Source organism: Anser cygnoides, chromosome 2, assembly GCF_040182565.1.
Source record: "Anser cygnoides isolate HZ-2024a breed goose chromosome 2, Taihu_goose_T2T_genome, whole genome shotgun sequence".
NCBI lineage: Eukaryota > Metazoa > Chordata > Aves > Anseriformes > Anatidae > Anser > Anser cygnoides.
The window spans coordinates 97,565,696-97,579,704 of NC_089874.1; positions in this window are offsets into that span (position 1 = coordinate 97,565,696).

The following is a 14,009-nucleotide window of genomic DNA, read 5'->3' on the forward strand; positions in this document are numbered from 1 at the left end:
AGTTTTCTTGTCACTAGTATAGTTACTAGTAGCATGGTAATAGCAATAGCAATAGTTTAGTCTCTAGTAGTACCAGAGTTACTAGCATTCATTCAAGAGTAGACTACTACTTCCCTGTATGACATACCTTGCCTGAAATACATTGTGACACTACCAAAACTAACTAGATTGATATGGTGTAAATTAGTACAGCAATTAGCCATTCCATATTATATATTTAATGAGAACTAGCTGTTTACAGATTCAACAGATCCCTTACAAAGAGATATTAAAGGGCAAAAGAAATTGAAAAAAAAAAAAAAGTGTCAAGCTGCCTTTTCAATCTTTATGGCTCAGTTGTAACCTACAGTCCTAGCCAGAGAAAATGGGGCAGTGGTCTAGGCCAAGCCCCCTTCTCTAAATCCCTCTTGAAATACAGCAATGGAGCACAACTAGGCTCACTTCTGTCCCTAAAGCAAAAGGTCTGTATGCTTCTTGCAAAAGCATTAAGAGTGGATAGTGCCAGTGCATATGTTTATATACAATAGTTTTCTAACATTCAAAGAACAAATGCAAATGTAAAATATGCTGTGATGTTATTCTCAGAGAAAAGTACTCCTGAGTTACACAGCATATGCATTTAAAGATTATTTCAGGAGGATTATCACAGTCTCCTGCAACATCAGGCTGTAAGGTTTTGAGTTTTAGATGTGGCTGACCAGACTGACTTTTACATGATCTCCTTGTCATCACACACCACACTCAAGACTAAATAAATAAATAAATAAGTAAATAAAAAATCCACCCACAAATCAGAAGTAGGTTTTTGTCTCTCTTTTCAAATTTTCACATATATATATATATATTCATGCCATGTGCATGCTGACAGCTGAAACATCAACCACCAAGAAACAGTAAGCAAAGAAAAAGCAGAAAAGCAGTCTGCAAGTAAGTTTGGACCAGCTCTAAAACTGTGGTAATTTAAATGTACTGTCAAAATGCATAGAGATGTCCTGCTTCAAAAGACAATGAGTTAAAAAAAATAGGAACCCCTAACAACTGATGGTGCTTCTTAGTTGAAGGTTCAGATGTGGACCACTGATCTTGGCTGACTTGAGAGCTGACTTTATTGCACTTTTATATGAACCATTGACCCGCTAAAAGGTTGTTAAAGTTATTATTGTTATTATTGTTAATTTGTCTAGCCAGCTACAGTGCTGGAGAAGAGTGATAAAGCCACACCCCAGGTTGGAAAGAGCAGCCTGCAAAACTTGCATTTATTTCTATTCATGAAAGAAGGAGCATATCCCAAGAGGGAGAAGTTCTTTGTCCCCATCTTCTTTAGGAATGACAGTAAGGACATCATTATATTTTCTGATACCATAAAAGCCCTAGAAGATGTGTTGAAACAATACTACTTGTAATAGCCTATTTGTTACGTAACCTTTTCCAGTCATTTTATGACTGTATCTCCCATGCCCTTCACATGAGTCCCTAACTTCAACCATAAGAGTCCAACTGATTGTGATTCAGTGATCAGAAACTCTCTCACCTACCCTTTTCTGGACTTTTTTATTACACAGTAGTACCAAGTGCTACTGAAAATAAATGTGTGTAAGACAACTTGTATGACCTAACATGTGTCTGAATGTTTTGCATATAGCATGAGGCTGTGGTCTACGCTCCTTCACTAGACAATGCTAGGTTTATCTCAGGTATCTTTCACCCCTTCCTGGAACAAATCACACTCTGTCTCCTGATTACAGAAGGAGCTTAGTGAACTTAAACTTGGCACAGGACCTTAAAAGTAGATAAGTCCCACCCATGCTCAATAGTTTTCCTACTCAAATTCTGGATCATGTTCCAGATTCAGTTTGCCAAGGCTGTTACACAGTAGGTTTCATATCCTGAGCACAGTGCTCCAGGGTTTCTATGTCAAACATCTTGAGAAGAGAAGAAAGAGGAACAGCCATACTTCTTTTATTCATACCACACATACAAATAAAGACAAGTGAAGATGATCTTATCATTTTAACAAATGAAAACAGACCTCAGCTACACTAGAGCAAATTAAGAAAACAGTCTTTCCTTTTGATGAAGCAATATACTTTAGGCAAGTTTTTGACGGCATGTTTAAAGTTCTGAGACTGTGCTTACTGATGAAAAGTTATTCAAGATCTTGGGCTCCATTGAGGTAGGTGCTGGACAAACACTGCCAACTCCCTAAGTCAGAAAAGGGACCATGCAGTCTAACATGAAATGAGAATCAACTGCAATACAACTGTACATGGAAAGTGAACAGGAGTTACAGAAGTTCTTCTTTTTAAACATTCTTAAGAATGTTCAAATCATTTTCATTTTGTAAATCTGTTCTGTTTTGCCAGCTTTCACCCAAAAAAATGTCTTTTTTTTTTTTTTGAATGCTATAGTTGATACATCTCTTCTTTTAGTCCTCCTCCATTTTGAAGAGTACATGCATGTACAAGTTTGGTCTTCAGGTACACTAAATGCAATTCCATAATACAATCAGTCCAAACCTATGCATCCTACTAGCATAGCTTCAGTTTTCTTTAGTAAAAAGTTTCATAACCAAAACCAGATTCACTACAGTAGAGGGCCGCCTACATAACAGAAATGAGAATTTTGCAATCTTATTTTTAAAGTATTAGATAACGGCTCCTTTTTGAGGCTTAATGAGTTGATGTAGAGATGACACAAAAAAAGCTTCCTCCAAAGCTACACAGACTTTGTTCATCATGTGTGTGGGGAAGCAATGTGTTTCAGTATCCTCCCTTTCTTTAAAACAAATGTTGAAGGTTTGTTAAATTACATGAAACTTTTTTTTTTTTTTTTCCAGCTTCTTCCTGCCTTCAGTAGAGGAAAAAATGCTAAAAGATGCTGAAAGAAAAAGAAATGTGATTTTATTTGTCTCCACAAATAACAAAGACATGAAAGATTGTCAGGGCAGGGTTTCTTTTATTTATATACCTATCTTACTGAACGGGGTACAAGACAAAGAGATAAAAGAACAAGGTTGTAGTTGACTACATATATTCCTCATAAATCTGTAGAAGGGCTGCTCAAAATTGCAGGTTTTGCACTGCATGTGCTCTGATAAGCATAGCTTCTGTTCATTCTTGCTTCCCTCAGACAGCAGACAGAAAATACGTGGGGAGGACATGCCTATAGCAGAGCAGTTTCACGTCTTGTTTGCCACTACTGAATAGACTAAGCACAAAACGTGAAAAGCAACTTTGAAACAAACAGTCTGGGCTACCCACTTCTACATGCCAGAACCTCATCTGCTCTTCAAGGCAACAAGGTTCTTCTAAAGCCCTCCTTTATCTGAAAACACAACCTGAAAAATGCACTAAAAATTCAAACTGTCCTTGATGTGACTCATTTCATGTCTTGTACCCCTCCCCAGCTATGTAAATCATGGAAGTAGTTCGTAATTTCTGCTATACAAGAAGCTGTGAAGACTAGTCACTAGTAGTATTTAAATTCAGGGTTGCAAAGAATTTGAGTCTCTGCATTAAAGATCAGACTTGAATGTTATCTACTTCCCTGTAGGACAAACCTTGGCTGGAACAAACAGATGCAGTGAAGTATCAGATGCACTAAAATGCTAGGACCCAGAAACATATCAATGGAAATATTCTTTGGTGCAGTCCCAAACTAGTCAATTCATAATTGGAAGACAGAGAGGGGGGAGGGGAGAGGAGGGAAGGGGACCCTCTTCTTCTCTAGTTATGTACAGTACAGACGCAAACAGATTCCACAAAGTATATCTAATTAGCTGAATAATGCTTAGAAAACTGAAAGGCTCCACCAGATGGGCTGCAGGACCCACTGCAGGCTTTGATCAACCCCTGAATAACCAGTGGTAGATTTTCTAGTTTAACCATCAGGTTTATAAAGCTTAATTTTCAGGCATGTCTAAACTAAGGTGAGCAGTATTTCTTTTTAAAATGAAAGCTTAATTTTGGTGTGGAAGGCACCTCACATTCTGTCGCCATTCACTATGAAGTTTTAGAGGAGTCAGGAAAATGAACCCCAGACTTTGCACTGAGAAGTACACCATTAGGAAACTGTGCTGTTACTAATACTGCAATTTAAATGGTAAGATTTGGTGTGACCAAATCTTTTCTCCTATTTCTGAGAAAAAAAAAAATCCTCTAATAATCCGTAAACTGTTTCTTCAGCTGAAGAGTGTTACAGGTCCCTGACTCTTTGATCCAAATATCCAGCCACTTTGTCACTCACATTTAAACAGACAAAATGAACACTCCAATATATCAACACTCCTTTTCTTCCATGAATGTTTCTACTTGTTGTTTTTATGCATTTGTTCTTAGAAAGTATTTACTGATTTGTAAACATTTTTGACAGAAATTAATTTCCACAACTATTAATTAATGTGCTAGAAAGTAATTTCTGATTAATATCAAGTGGCTTTCAGGTGTCACTGGTCATATGTAAGTATGCTGTACTAATAATTTTAAATTTACTATGCAATATACAATTAAAAAGAAATTAAAAAGAAAGATATCAATCTTGGGGCAAAATATGTTCTAGTGAACTTTTGGCAATTAGTCTTAAATTAGTATTTGTTCTTGAACTGTCAGGAGAAAGACAGGTAGATGGAATTAGGTCACCCCTGGGTCCACTAGCAATTGTTATCTGTTTTCCTTTCTTCTTTATTTATTCAGAAAATTTATGCTAATAAATATATATATATTTGTAGTAAACAGACCATAAAATTTATAATTTTACCCTCTTCTAATGTACATCAAAAGTGCACAATGTAACCCAAATACATACAAACAGATGCAGGAGTAATGAAATGCTACTAAAAGCTGTACTTCAGTGGCCTAGGTGTTAACAGGTACAGTATTGCAGTAAGGGTGTCCTTCTTAACAGAAAGATTACCGAGAACTTTTAAGCCTTACATCCAAAGTCCTGAGATCTAAGGAGAAAATAAAACAGACTAATCTTGTTTTCTATTGCTTTAATGTATCACTTTCTGCTAATTGAATTAACAACAGTAAGTTTATCTTCTCTAAGTCTGCCAGCTTTGTTTCCATTTAAAGTGATAAGGCCTCTTGGTTTTGAAAAATTCATTACCTTACAGTTTCAGACATTGAGAAAGTCTTGCAGAACTCACCACCACTGCAACACTAAAAAGCTTTAAAAACTTTGATCTTTATGAGTGACATATTGCCAAGCAAGGCTGAGAAACAACAAGCCTGGCAATCATATGCAAAGCAGAGGTTCAAGCAATGGTCACCCAAAGAAGGGTGGATAGCTGAGTGACGCACTTGTTTTCTTTAGTCACAAAACTCAAGGAAGAAATACAATTTCATAAAGATTTGGTTTTCACACAACTTTAGAAGGAATTTCTGGCAAAGCAATTCTCCTATTCTTTGGGGCTTCATTCAGGCTTTGACATCTTATTATGAATTATTACTTAATATAGCTGTGAATTTCTACTGAGGAAGCAGACTACCCATTCTCAGCACCTCAGGATGCATGCCAAAGCAAGTACGTAAGAAAACACAACTGATGGAGCACTGCCTGTGCACATCATTGTAGGTTTTTTTTTCCCACCATTGATGCTCCACCTAATTCACCTCTGGCTGGGTTACTGCAGAGGAAAAAACATAATTAAACACGCAGTCTATCATGGTAGCAGGGCTAGCTGCATCCCTCTTCCCTCCCTTATTTGTCTGAATATATCTTGCCCTCTCCAAGGATATAATTCTCCAGTCTACCCTCTTTGGATGGACTGCTGCACAGCATGTGCTTGCCTCCCTCCTCTGCCTATGCTCTGAGCTGGCTGGACACAAACAGATCAGATCCAGAAGCTGGACAGGCAGCAGTAGAGTACTGGACTTCCGTTGGTAAGCCCCACTGAGAGACTGGCTCACGTCCACACGGGCAGATACCTCAGCTCCACCTCAGCGTACAGCAGTCTGTGCCTCAGCTCCTACTGTACAGCCTGTTAAGCTGATGTTGGCACGTGAAATTTCTGTTCAGAAATCTATGATCAGCACTAAATAGATCAGACAGACAGACCACCTTATTTAATAATACCTTGACATAGAAGAGTAAATTTTGTATAACAGATCTGAAAAAAAAGAGCTTACATTCAACTCCACCATAATTCAAGCCTTTCTGTTCTTGCAGTGAATAGTACAGCAAGCTTCTTTGGGTGCCTCAGATTATATCTGTACAAGAGCCTGGTTCTTCCCCAAAACGCCCCCCATCATAAATTGCTGCAGCCCTCCTGGTCATCTGGTTTCAAAGTCTAAGATCTACCCTTGGAAATCAGTCTCTGCATACCTCAGAGAAGAGCTAACAGTACACTCAGTTCTAGGTTTTAGGGGGGATAGATACCTAAAATGTGGCTCTGAGTGTCCACCTATCAATAGCATGACTGATGCTAGCAACAGGAATGGATTTCAGTAAGAACACTGTCGTGCTATATATCATAACTAACTTCATATATAAATTGCTTTTGTGAGTCAGAGCTCTTAACTGATTGGCTGCGTTCAAGTATTTCACTGCTCTGGAGGAGGCAGATCTGGTTAGCTGTCTTTAGTCACAGTTCAAACTGACAGTGAGGTGTTGTAGAACAACAAGAGAGTCACAATAAGCTCACCCAGGTAATACTGTAAGCACTTCAGCTAAACGTCAAAGAGACCATTTTGTGTCTTAAATTTAAACTGCAGTTACATATCAGTCAAATTTCACCAGATGCTGCTCCATGAAGGAGATTTTATTTCAGAGGGAAAAAAAGTCCTACAACTTGCCAATGTTTCTAATGACCTAAAGAGCGCAAAGAAAAAGATGAGATGAATTAAAAAAAAAAAAAAAAAGAAGAAAAAAAAGAAACATATGCTAGTGCATTATTGCATATGGTAAGTCCACTGTGCATTGCTGATCCTGCTCAACGTTCAAAGCCATGCACCATGTTTTGCCCATCACTGAGGCCCTAGACAGGACGACTCAGTAGGGGTGGGGTTGGTGGGGTTATCATGGAATAATCACACCCTTGGGTATTGGGTATGCAACCACATCTCAAATCTCATAACACCCCAGAGGTGTGATTATCTGCTGTCATGCTTTAATTCTTAATTAAAACAAGAGCTGCAGCTCAGATAAGATCTGTGAGAGGATTATGGTCACTCTTAGTTAGACAAGGGGGAACATGTATCTTTGGAATTAAAATTCAGGTGCTTGGGTGAACGCTGCAACGCTGAGCTGTTCTTGAATCCAGCTTGTCTAAGTTTTCCCTTTGATATGATTTAACCAGGAGGCAGCACACACAAAAAGCTGCAGTCCCCAGGAACCAAACACTGAGCAGCCCCATAAACTGCACAGAGCTGCCACCATTTGAACATTCTTGCACTTCAGTACCTTCTATATTTTGACTTAAAAAAAGACCTGTAAGCTTAAAGTGTGCTTCTAATGATGCTAAAAAGACTGATTCTTGTTACTAAACATTAATACAAGCCACAGCAGCCATAAAAACACTGGAGGAATGTCATGATGAAATGTGTACTAAAATACTCAACTAGCAAATATAAAGATGGATATACGGCCCGAGGAAAAATGAACATAAAGCACTTTTGTGATTTTTTTTAAACATAATTTTATTTTTAACAAATATTAACCCAACTTAAGGTCTCTTTTAAAGGTTACATTTGCATTTACAAAGAACTTTCAAGCAATTTAACTACAATGAATTTTAACAAGGCAGCTTCCTGTCCTCGCTCCTTAACTATTTTTAAATTTTATGAGACTCTTCTGGCAGAGTTTTGTAGCTGTTAAGATGAAAGCCTGGATGCATGCATACTTTAAAAGTGGAGGAGGAGGAAAAAGAAGAATAAAAAGAAGAAAGGAAAATAATCAATTTGGTATCAAATTTATTCCAAAGCCGAAAAGTGCATTTTTTTTCTGATTGTGAAAGAAGACATGCAGGGAGGTCAAAGGTCAAGCAAAGAGGAGACAGTATTGTGTAGGAACTGTCACGCATCACCACCTATTTTGACATGCACAGGGCCGTTTGTTGTCTGTCGAACATGCAAATTAAGTGCCTGCTGTCATAGCTAGCCGATATCTGAAAGTGGAAAATGAGACCACCTGTAACCAGTGAATGGAGTGATGGACAAGCATTCAGAGCTCGTCATTTCCAACGCCATTCACACCACCTCCGAATTGCATATGACATGTAAAAATCTTTTCTTAATATTCACAACCGGGAAGTTTGGGGAATTATGGAGGCTTCAACTGCTGCATCTAATGGGTTCTCCAAGCAGACAGCTGTGACTGTGAGCTGGCTTGATAATTAGGTGTCCAGGAAGATTTTATGCTATGAATCAGTTAAAAGGGAGAAAAGAAAAAGAAAATAATGGCAAGCAAAACTCGCTGGAATGGAAATCATATTAACCCTTGCATGCCTTCCTCAGCACTTGGCTTTACAACTCCTGTGAAGCAAGATTTGCAGAAATCAGACACATAATGATTTGTCTTCTGTCGCTGAGCAGCACTCTCTTCCTACTCAGAAAATTGCATTCCAGCCCTGTTTGATGCTTTGTTTTCCTGAAGAGATCTTAGAAGCATAAAATCTAAATATGCCATTTCCTATTCTATATGAAAGCAAAGGCAAGACTTAATTTGAATTTCTAGTTAATATGGTGCACAGAATTTTAAGAAACAGATTCATTGTACTAAAGTCATGTCCTGTCATGTGCCTGTACATATGAAAATCAAATAGTTTAGCTAGCTCTTCTGTAATCCTTTGTATGTTATTCCCCACTTTTGTATGCATATCTGTCTTTGTGCATGGGACACCATAAATACTGCACGCAGTGTAATGCCAAGAAAAAAATGGGATCTTTCTCATTTTTACTTCCACTTGATAAATATAGCTACTCTAAAATGTTTAGGATAGGAGAGTATAGATATACCAAGTAGCACAATAAGCTCACAAAGCTTGATATTTTATGCAGGGCCTAACTAACTAATGCCAGTGTTCATTCCTAAATAAAAAAATAATAATAATAATCTCTTCAGTGTGCAACTTCTGTGCTGTGTTCTGAAAGCCATTCTGGCTGGGTTTCCTCACAAACATAAACAAGACATGCATATGTACAGCAGACAGCCAGCATTCATAAGAGTTATTCAACCCGCCGAGGACGTCAGAATTCAGCCATGGAATATTACCCACAAATGTTTCCAAGAATAACCAGAGAGTTTGTGGACCCCTTCCTGCTGCACAAAGATTGCAGCCCTGCTCCAGAGTCTCAGGGCGTGAAGCCAGGTTCTCAAAACCAGAGGCAGGCGAGAGTTACTAGTACAGGCTGCTCTCAGTCATGCAATAGAAAACCCATATTTTAAAATCCGTCTTATTTTTTAAAAAGCATTATATCTTTTTTTAAAATTATTATTATTTGTGTTGTGACAAACTTTAAAAAGTGGTAGCTGTCCCACCATTCCCTATGACCAGTGTTCACTGCTTCTCTGATTTAGGTCTCTGGTGCTACTCTCTTCCCTCCTGTAGGCAGGAAGAGTTTAGAGAAGCTGAAATGGGACTCACTCACCCCTCAGATGGGGCAGGGAGGAGAAATCAGAAAAGGAAGGAACGAAGAGAACTAGTGAATAGAAACCCAAGGAAAAAAGAGCAGGAGAGATACCGGACAAAGATAGATCCTAGCTGCACAATAATCCTACCTGTTCAAAAGCCATCCCTATCCCACCTTGAATAACATGGCTACCCTGTCAATTCTTCTCTGTTCTTGTCCCACTTATGTGCAAGCTTCTTGGAAGCGCTATTTCCCTTAAGTTTCCATATGCTCTATAGAAAAGAACAAGACAAGCATTTCAAGGAGTCCTGTTTCCCAGTCACATGCCAACAACCCCCTTTGATGGTTTACATCTCGAAGACTGTTGGGAAACAAAGCCGGATAGCCTGAATCTGATACCAGTTTGTACTACACTGCCAGGCACAGCTGAGAAATCTCCAAATGCAAACCTAAATACAACCCTGAAATGCTATCATTCTGTTTCCTTGTTGCCCCAAAACCCCCTTAGTTTGCTGCTGGGCAGACTGAAATGGAAAAGACAAAAAGCTGGCAAGCTCCTCCATCCCTCACACCCACTCCAGAGAATGAGCTTGTTTCTCTGTGCCTGAAATCAACATCCACAGGAGGCTTGAAGAAGGCAGCAGGAGGGTGGTGTCTTGCTAATCAAATTCTAATCTACACACAATAGAAAATCTAAAACACCAACAGTTAAAACCATCCAAAGGCCACATCTCCAAAGTCCAGAGTGCTTGGCAACAATGTCAGATTAAGGATTTCTTCTTCAAAACACCTCACAATTACTATCCACTTGCAACACACAAACATGCCCCAGCAGTGCCTTCACAGCTGCCAGACTGTCAGTGTGACCTGGGTTGAAAATATCCCTCCTCTTTGAGCATATTCCAGCCTCTTATCTTATTGAACTCACTGTAAAATGATGAGAAGAATAAGCATAAGCCTCACTGACTGTTTTCTGATGTGTCCCTGAGCCAGCTCACTGCCTGCAACATCTGTGCTGGCACAAGCAGGGCAGCAGCACACTGCCATGCAAAAACAAAAACCTGCAGATCCAAGCAGGACTTAAACTGGCATTGTTGCTGAAGGACTCTGCTTCATAGATCTGCAATCTGGGGCACACTGTTCGTCTGCCTACTAGGGAGATAAGTTGGAGGCCAGAAAGTTGGGCTCCACTTCCCAGCGTGGCCCTACGTAGTCAGTTCACCCCCAGGAGCATGGGAATACCAGGGCCCTCATGCTCTTAATGACAGATAGTCACTAATAAAAAGTCTTATATGCATTTTACTTTTTTCTATTTTACAAATTAAAGCTTTGCTTTCTACATACAAGGTAGTAAAATATGACTATAACATTCAACATTTGCCAATGTATTCCTCAATGTGTCTTGCTCCAAGTTTCAAGTAAGAGCTAATCATTTTCAGACATGGTAAAACTGGCAGTCAGGTAACACCAGGTCAGTATATCCATTACACAAGAAGTCAGAGAGAGACCAAGGTCTGTCAGAAAGCTGTTATACAGGCAAAGAGGGAGATGTGACCATCACCTTCCTTCAAGTCAAACCAAGGAGGGACTTGTACACTGCAGTCGGGTGACAGCAGTGAGACAACCAAGTCTCATTCAGGCCAGACTTCTTAGCCAACCAACACATTTCTTAAATTTTAATTTCAGGTGAATGGCTTCAAACAGGTCACAAGTTGTCACTAAATGCTTTTCCAGTACACATCTAAGTATCAGAGGAAAGGGCGTGATTTTTTAAAGAGAATTCTAATCATTTCCTAACTATGTATTGCAATTCCAGGAACCCAAAACAATCAGATCTGAAATGTCTGCCTGCATGCTGCCACATGTTGCCACTCTTCCCATGCAATAAGCAACATGCCAAGCAGAACACCTGATCTGCATAACGGCACAGGTAATAATGGTAGAGTATTTGTGGAAAAAGGTCTTATGGACACAATTTACAATTATGTAAATCCTACTACTCACTGGGACAAGTCACAGTCCTTGGAGCAGATCCAGAAAAAATAGTACATGGGGTGAAGTGTTATATAGCCCAACCTTGTCTGACTTAGGCATGCCCAGGTCAGCATAAGCCACCAAATACTCATCACTTCTGAAAATTTATCTGCTACTTGCATTTCTTCAGTAAGTATTTTACCACCTAATCTGGGGCTTGTGTTTCTGCACATTCCTTCTTGTGGAGGCTTTATTTGGTTTTCTTAACTTATTTCATGTGCCTGACTTGAACAGTCATCTGGCTGGCATGAAGACAATCCATGGGCCCAGAAGTTCCTTTATTCTAGAAAGATTTGCAATATAGGTCGGGCAGACAAATACAGCCCTTCACTTTTTATGATGCTTCTACAGAAAGGTACTTATTCTGTCAAAAGTATCTGTCACTGAGGAGCAGCAGGACTGAAAAAGACACAGTAGATGACAAACTGAACTTAGGGAACTCTAGGTTCAACCTTAAATGAAATGAGACAATTTGTCTTTCTATACAAACAGAATTTACCGAAATACAAGACATGTCTACCACTCAAACACAAGTCCCACTTAACCCTAATACTAATAGCTAAGCGTGACTTAAAGTGGTGTAGATACTTTGAATTGTCTCTTTTCTAAAGGCAAATTTTCATCCTAATTAAAAAAAATAAAATAATAAAAACTCTCAAGAGATCTCCAGTAAAATTTCCAGGCTACATTACCTATTATACATTATATTATCTTTAATATGCATTTACACCACTATCTGTATTAAGGAAAGTTACTTTAAGCTTGCTTTGGTACACACAATAATTAAAATACGCAGTTACTCTTAATATTTAGAGCATCAGCAGAAAATTTTATTCCTACATTAATTTTTCTGCTTATATTATTCATTTTCCAAATAAATATACTGAAGCTTTCTGTAAAAATTTTCTAATGGTTTGTGCTGTAAGAAGGAAAAAGAAAAGGACAAATATGCTTTTCTACTCACATTCCAGATAAACTTAACTTCTCACATCATTTTTAATTGATGGTTTTATAAGTATTTCTTCATGTGACTTTATCTCTCTCTTTTAGAAATACTCTCACTACAATCTACATATTTCTGATACATACAAAAGCAAATGAGAAGAAAACAGCGTGACTATAAAATACACTATCAGAGGAAGTAAATAGCAACAAGCTAAATAGCAGCAACAAAAAAGTGAGCACCATGCATTGTGATGAAGTCCTCAAACTGGAGTTTTATGATGGCAGCTTAAAGTTTCTTACATGCCCTTGTGTTGCAGCCCTGAATGAGCCAGGGACAGCTGCACCAATTCTCCACAATTAGTCAAGGTCAGACAGTGGAAAGGGAGGACATTCACTATTTGTCAAGAGAACAATGGCAGGAGGCTCAGCCTTTCTCAGCGAGGAATGACTGTTCACTGCATTCATTCAATCAGTGGTGAAATTATGCCTGGCTTTTTTTTTTTTTTTTTTTTTTTGTATAGTAGAGAGGGGCAACCTTTCTAGACAATCGAAGTGTAAGAACTAACAAGGCAAAGCAACAGCACAAAAACAAGCTTGTTTTAAGTACTGAAAGCATATGTTCTTGACACAAATTAATGTTTTGACACTTGCAGAGATGAAGGCAGTAATTTCCACAAGCTTCAAGTAAAAATACTAAACCCACTTAAACCTGTTACTTTATTATCGATCACTGGAGTTGCAGATTTAAAGAAATGGTGTTTTGTTTTAGTTTTTGTTTTAAAGACATGTTTTTCATAAACCTGCAAAAATATTCAGAAAGAAAAGAGTTACATTTTGGGCAAAGACTTTCCCTTAATGTAAGTAACCAACTAAAGGTGGAAAACTTGCAAAACAATCCAAAATAGCTGTCATTAGCAGGAGGGAAAACAAGAAAAGTTAAACATTTTTATTAACAATGAAATTTTATTTTAGTGTGTAATTCTTTGCACATGGGGCTGCCTTTCGAGTTTCTTTATGGTACTGCACAAATACAGAAGAGCCAAAATGTAGTTATAAATAATGGATATGAAGTAGTAGTTTTGATATAAAACTCTCATGGTACTGCACTGGAATAAACAGCTTTACTTGTGTAAATCCTGTCACTTGCATGAACAAGTGCAGGGTGCAGAATGTGCTTCAACTGTTACATGGAGACTATACTGAGACCACCTTTTTTAAAACTGCGATGTGAATTTAGATATATTAAAAATTATCCATATTCATTGTAAACAGTATTTAAGCAAGTTCATTGTCGTACTGAATGCTAATATGCTTTTAAATGTTTTGTCATATTTGCATTCTTCAAAGGCAAACAATTTTTAGATACTTACGGCAGGAATTCTTACAATTAAGGAGTTTGAAAGCATTACTGTGAGTTTGTGTAATTAAAAACATCAAAGGGTAAATACTGTTTTTCTGGAC